The sequence below is a fragment of the Tyto alba genome, unplaced genomic scaffold (genome assembly GCF_018691265.1).
Source record: "Tyto alba isolate M040663 unplaced genomic scaffold, T.alba_DEE_v4.0 Super-Scaffold_14, whole genome shotgun sequence".
Taxonomy (NCBI): domain Eukaryota; kingdom Metazoa; phylum Chordata; class Aves; order Strigiformes; family Tytonidae; genus Tyto; species Tyto alba.
Window position 1 is genome coordinate 54,252,158 of NW_024881276.1, and position 7,253 is coordinate 54,259,410.

At 41.2% G+C, this 7,253-nt stretch overlaps 1 protein-coding gene across 5 annotated transcripts in view; it reads right to left on the reverse strand.

Moving 5' to 3' along the window:
* The window catches only part of ZBTB20 (zinc finger and BTB domain containing 20), a 485,842-nt gene extending 485,622 nt beyond the window's left edge, over positions 1-220 (reverse strand). For all 5 annotated transcript variants that reach the window (XM_042788414.1, XM_042788415.1, XM_042788416.1 and 2 more), the window contains exon 1: positions 40-220. The gene's annotated coding sequence lies outside the window, so the exon portion shown is untranslated. The remainder of the gene's footprint in view (positions 1-39) is intronic.
* Positions 221-7,253: the final 7,033 nt, after the last annotated feature.

A 7,253-nucleotide genomic window follows, 5' to 3' on the forward strand; every position in this document is an offset into this window, starting at 1 on the left:
TTTATTCTTTTATTTTTTTATAAAAGTTGACTGGCCTACCTTGTTCCCCAGTCCTCAGTTTGCCTCCTCATAGTCGCTGTCTCCCTGGAAGTACAGTGTGAGTGGTAATGACTGCCTGCCTCCCTAATGGGTCCATTTTCCTGCTCTTGATGTTGTGTATACACACACACACTGCAACCTACCTTACAGACCACAGAGACGGGAGAGGGAGAGCGAGCGAGCGAGCGAGCGAGCGCGAGCGAGGGAGCGCGAGCGAGAGCGCGAGAGCCAGGCGGGGAGCGAGCGGGGCGCGGGGGGGAAAGGCGCCCACAGACAAAGCCCTCCTACCAGACAGCAGACAACCCTCCTTCCCCGAGCTAGCAAAATACAACTCGGCTAACGCAGCAACAGGTTCAGTGCTGCCAGGCTGAGGCAGCGTCGGGAAGGTAGACGGGGCCGCGCAGGATTGCTGGCAAATAAACAGTTTAGTGCCGGCTGGCTCCACCTTTCTTATTTATGTTGCAGGATGTTGGAATGCATTGTTTCAGACGGCCCGTACGATTATCATAAATACATTTTTTTCGGTGCGTATTAGCACGAAGCGCCGAAACGTATCAGCCATTCTGCTCCGTAACCTTATAGCTTTAACACATGCAGGGAAGGTGTAAACATATCTCTTTTGACAGGCAGACTACACAAAGCCCACTGATGATTTTAAAGTCATGAGATCTTTCAAGAAAGACGCTCCTGAAGATAGGTTTCCCCAGACAATAGGGGAGCAGGGAAAATTGATCTTGATGAGGAAGAAGTATTCGTAAGAGACTGCTCGGTAAACAATTGAAAAGAGAGGGCTATTCTCCCCAGCATTCCCTCCCTTCAAAAATATATATTGGGAAGCTTCTACCCCTACAGCTATAATAATGTGCTGTGCTTATGTCTGAACAGGTGCAATGCATATAGTACATGGTGTTACAAGGACAGAAATAAATCTCTCAAGTAAAAAAAAAAAAAAAAAAAACATTTTCCCAGTTGCAAACAGGCCAAGGTTATTTAAAATATAGGTCTAATTTGAAGAACATTCTCCCCACTCCCTATATTTTTTTGCTGGGGGCGGGGGGGGGGGGGGGGGATACGGGAAAGGTGTGAAGGGGAAGCAAAGATGGGAAAGTCAATACACGTAACCAGTTACTAGATTTTTATTCTTACAATATTCTGTCATATCTGAAGAGGATATATGCTGCTTCTAAGATAATCTTCACTCAGCCTTGCCTCTCATCACACGTAAACTTACGCTGTCACAAAAAAATCTGTTGATTTTAATGACAACTACAGGCATGTGAAAGTAGCAAGAGCAGGAAAACAAGATTTTGCACCTGTATTTCATCTTTGGACAAAGGTTCTCCGAGAACTCTATCTGCAGGGTATTTTTTACATGGACAAACTGGGTCCAAGGAGGGGGGGGGGGGGGGGGGGGGGGAAGTTTAAGTGATATTCCCAAGGTTATGCTGTAAATCAGTGGAAAACCAGACAAGAACCCAAATCTCCAGATGCTTAACACAGAATTTGCCTGGAGTACCTCATACCCACCTAAAAGTTGTGTCCTGTCTAAGCCAGTTGTGTAGGCTCCCTCTATTGTCAGTGGAGAGACAGGCACCTCCTAAAAGCGATCCATCCCAGCTTTCTCTCTCTCTCTCTCTCCACTGAGGAGGGAGCCTACACAACTAGATTAAACTAGGCAAACAGCTTGTAGTTGGCTAAAATTAAGGAAAATTAATCTCACTTTTGATCTAAAGCCCTATTACAAGATCCTGCATCCCAAAATACATTTTTATTATCGCATTTATTATTAGGCAATATACGCCTAAATTGTAGTGATCAGAAAGGGATAGCCTGATGACTAAAAGAGACAGGTAAACGCCCTAGATTCATGGATTTGTACCCTCAGGCTCACTGGATATTCATGATTCACACAGTCTTTATAATATTAACCAGCCTGGCGACTGGTGAATTTGATTAGTTTTGTTCACTGGTAGCTGCTACACATTTTTGTATTTCGCTTATAAACATTCTGTTTTCATCCAGATGTATACTAAACACAGAAGGACTAAGGAATTTTTTTCAAAAGGTTAATCTTCATTAGCGTTTTCATCAAAACACAGACTTCCTTACTTTAGGGTAAAATATAAAGAGTAAAAAGCTCTATTAGGTGACTTAGTTTAATTCCTTCTGTAGTATTTAGCTATATACACACCTGGCATATGTAAAGGCAGTTCTACAAGCTACTCCAAATACATATTGCAAAAATTTAGCCCTATTACATACTTGCTTCTCTGGACTTCATGGCCAAATTCAGCTTAATGAAGGGTATGTAAGGTCAGGAAAGCAGAATGAGCATTTAAAGACTTTGCTTCTAAGTGTGGTAACTCGATCTGGCTGTGTGTGTACCAGTTGACCACTCACTGCCTCAGTTTTTCCATCTGTAAAATGAACTCAACTGTAGTTCCATGAGCAGATGGCACCATAAATATATGAAGTGCTTCATCTTCCTAGCTCAGTCTGGCATCTCTCAGAGTTTTATGATGAAGAATATTATGGGAAAAAATATAAATACTTTATCAAGCAGACCTGTACCAAAGCCAGCTGATGAAAATCACAAGTTTTTATACACTTCTATTCTTCAAATAATAAGAATAGTCTCTGAATTTAAAAATTAGATCTCTACCACTGAGGATCGGATGTAAGAAGTTTTAGTACTCTGGAACATTTGACCCCAAACTAACATTCGTTCCTCAGTCCTACTTACCTTATACATACAAATCTGAAGAGAGATTCAAAACGTACCAAGTTTGGATAAAATACAGACGTGAACCCTTCACATTTAACAGACATTCAGGTTAAAATCTGAGTACTAAGTCAGAAACACTTAAGTTCAAAAAATGTTCAGATTTGCAATTGATCCAGATCCAGAAACTGTAAGCTGAGAGGCATCTAAATCCTTACACTTCCTGTAACTCTCTAGAAATGTCATATATGTATCTGAACCAGGATCAACAGGCAAAATTTCCTTATTTTGATGAAGAACTCTAGAACTGAGCCCAATTCTATCCAGTTATGACAACATTTAGACCCAGACCCAAACTGGAACCAAAAGCCACCCTTTCCAAAGTTTCATGGGGTTTGTGTACATGCAGAACTGTAGACCTAAGACCAAACACTCTCAAACCTCAAGATTGTTTGAAAGCAAATAATCTGAAAGCAAAAAGCAGATTCCAATTTAAGCTAGTTTTGGCCCTCAATCAGAAATTAATCCAATTAGCTGTAATCTTTATAAAATTCAAATATCTGTGTGACCTGAAAGAAAACCCCACAAGATGTGATCTGCACAACTAGTTCCTTGCCTACAAGTCTGTCTAAATGGATCCAAACCATCACTGTCCCAATTCTCTGTTGTCTTACAAACCATTCAATCTACCTAAATCATACAAAAAGAGCATTAAAAAAAAAAAAAAAATCCCGAGTGGTGCAGCTGAATGGAGAATCCTGACTTAATGTTTTGCCAACATAAAAATATTTGCCTGTTTGCTTGATTCAAAATGCTCAACAAGGGCCGGCTCACCCTCACATCACATTCCTGTGGGCCTGCAATTCCTCCACTCCGTTACGTGAGAAGGTCGACGGCTATGTGCTTGGTTCACTTGCAAGAAAAGAAAGAGGACATGTAACTGCTGACAGCTTTCAGCCCTGTCCCAGGACTGGACACACACCTGCTGTGTGATGGTGAGGGTCTGCATGGCAGTCCCACGGCTGGCCTGTGCTCGGCCGTGCAACAGAATAGGCAAGCAAACGCCTGTCACGTGCCCAGGAGCATACACCTCCCACAGCAGAGACACTGAATTTTGGTTATGTCACACATGGGGTCACCCCACGAGAAAGAGGCTGGAAGAGAGGGCTCCCGGCTGTCTGAGTAAAAGGCTGCATTATCTATCCGGAATGCAAGAACAAACAATGCTGTTCTACCCAGTAGATGATACTCCTGGTTTTCTTTTTCTGTAAACTTGTCTTCTTGGTTCAGAATTAAACTCTAGCAATTATCATTATGGAGATGAAGAAGCCCCAACCCCTCTATAGCAAAGCCTTAAAAAGAATGAAAAAATTACTAGCACCATAAGGCAGATGGAAAATTCTGGTGCTTGGCACAGCAGGGGCCCCATCTACAGTTCTCCCCGGGAGCTACAGAACACCCTGATCTTCAGTAGTAAGGGGGAGATAGGAAAAGTCAAACTGTCCACCGGAACTGTGGAAGTCTTTATTGGATGATGGACTAAGAGGGAAGGAAGGTGCTTTCATGCCAAATAATATATTTTACACTGCTCTCGTCTCTCCTTTTTACGTTGTGAGACACACCAACGTGCTGAGTTTAGACACATCTTGTTGGCAACCACAACTGGAAAAGGAGTCGTGGCATCATATAAGCATGTCTGAGGCCAAGAGCTACTTCCTTTGGGAAAAAAAAATTAAAAAAAAAAAAAGCCTTTTAGCAGTTATCTAAGGGTTGATATTGAAATTCTAAAGAAATTTAAGTGGGACTGACTCCATGAGCTGGTTGGGTATCCTGCCCATCCTCGTGGTGGGTTAGCACACTGGTTTTAATGTACTCCACATACCTGCCCTACACAGCTCCATCAACACCTTCAGGGAGCTCCACTTTACTAGAGTCCCAGGAATTGTTCTTATAAACCAGGCTGCTTTAATACCATATTGGTGTTAAAAATCCAAGGCAAATGTGTGTTGAAATTCTCCTTCAGATGGTATAGGCAGGGCCTATAAACACTCGCAGCAACGTGTCTGAACTTGATTGCTTCCTCTTAGTCCCCTTCACCACATACGCAAATCTCCTAGACTCCCCTGGTATATCACACCATCATGTTGCCAGCCCAACAGGATTGGTGATTCAGATGTCTCTGCTGGTGTCCTGCAGTGTCTCTGCAACTTTGTTCAAATGTAATGAGAAAGATGCCAATTAAAAAAGCACAAGAGTCCTGCAGCGTGGCAGGCTGATTCAAATTAGATACCTGTATGAAGTGATTAAAAATAGGTTTTCTAAACCTGAAGATAACAGGAGGACAGTGTTTGATTTACATCAGTAAGGGCCAACACAAACGTAGAAGAGCCACACAAAAGTTCTTTATCCTTGCAGATTTACTGATGAAGATGCTGAGGACAGAAGGAGAGGAATACAGCATGCTTCTGGTGTCTTTCAATATGCAAAGAATCTCAATTGTTCTTCCATCTCAGCAGTCATTACTCATTGCCAGACTTCCAAACAAGTAATCCTTTCCTTAATTTAGCAATTTCAATCCATCATTCCATAGTTCAGTTGCACATACACATTAACAAATCAAATCTCACAACTTCCTTTGGCAAAAAGCTACTTTCATTCCCGTTTTACAGATAGTATAAAATAGATGTAAAGAGTTAATCACTCTGTTGAGAACTGAAGTGGGATTGGGATGTCAGGTTTTCCTCATCAGAAGTTCATACTATGCTGCCTGTATGGATCAGGCTCTCAGACAGCCCAATTGATTGGCAAGACTGGGGCGCACTTGCTGAACCAGAACTGGCTTTTCTAATGTTGCTTGTTGTTTTTTTTTTTTTTTTTTTTTAACCCCAGAACGTCCTGAATAATGATCAGATTCAAAGCTGATATGTCTCCAAGTTTCAATGGATTTGTGAAAATCTGCAAGTAATATTTACCAAGTACCATAAATGCCCACTTTCTTTTATGATGAGACTACCAGCACTTTGGTAAAGGAACACTTTGCACAATGACTGTTCCCTTAAGGCCACTTTGCGCGAAGGCTGAAAACTGGTGTTTCCACTGCATAATAATCCCATGTCAGATACAACAGTACTGCATTACTCTAGTACTGTGTTGGGTAAATATTGCTGCTACATCAGTAAATTGCAACAGTGAAGTCTAGGTGATATAAGAAATCTTGTCCCAACAAAGCCAACCCCTTGCTTTTATACCCATCAACACTGCTGTGTATCAGTCACCACCAATGGGGACTGAGAGTCCTCATAAAACAAACTCCAGAAGACCAGTATCATACCAACACGGCCTTTTCCTATTCAAAAAACAAAACCACACAAAAAGTCCTCAGACTCCCACATGCTTTATCCCCATCTCTCCATTACATGCACACACACTTGGGATGTTCATGTGTTAGCTTTCCGTCTTGAATGTGTAGATTGTATTGTAATTGTTTAACATTGTATTGTAATTGTTTAAGCATCTGCAGTTATGCATGTGGCCTTGGCTACGTCTGTGTTCATCCTCTCCATTTGCAGAGTGCTGGGATATTACCTTTATTTGCATCGGCAGGCCATTTGTGACCAATTTAGCTGTTGAGCTAACGTGCAAGGCCCTCATCCAAGCTGTGGAGTTACAATGGAGTCAGATATTGTTACACACCCTACTGCATTGTATGGTGCACCCTCTATTATATAACTATGTGGTCTCCAAAGGTTACCTATAATTTGATTATAAAGTTGCAGTTCAGTCAACATTTAAGGACTGGAAATTTGATGAATTACTTACGGAAATCCATACTGAATCAATCCCAAACTAAACAAGAAATTGTAAAAAGTTTTTTTACCATCTGAAAGAAGCTATAGTAACAAACAAGTCAGGATGCACATCCATCACTGTCTTCTACCAGATAACTAGGATGACTATCAAAGATTTCTACTTTTGTCCCAGGAAGTTCGGGAGCATGCAAGAGGATTTGATCGCTGTCATAATAATTGCAGATGGTTATGACATGAACCACAGTGAAAATGCTGAAACTCTAGGTGGCCATCACTTCACTTTCACCCTCTTTAAATAGTAGGGAAAAAACAAAAACAAAACAAAACACACCACCATAAAACAGCAACAAAACAAAACAAAACAAACTTCTGCAACTCTAGTGACTCGTGTCAGTTGAGATGCACAAAGTTTAACATGAATGAAGATCTGATCTAGACAGGAAGAAAGTGAGAGGCATCACTAGCAATATTTTGGAAGCAGTTATTTTACCCTCTGGGTGCAACTGAGTATTTTTACAAGATTATGAGCATGAATCCATTCTACCTGGAAAATATTTATGTCAGCATTTTCAAAGATGCTACTCTTTCAAGAGGTAATTATCTTCTAGCTTAGAATATCACATATGAGAGTATTATCCCCCAAATGAATAGCTACCTCTGGAAAAACAAAAATGCAGTTTAAG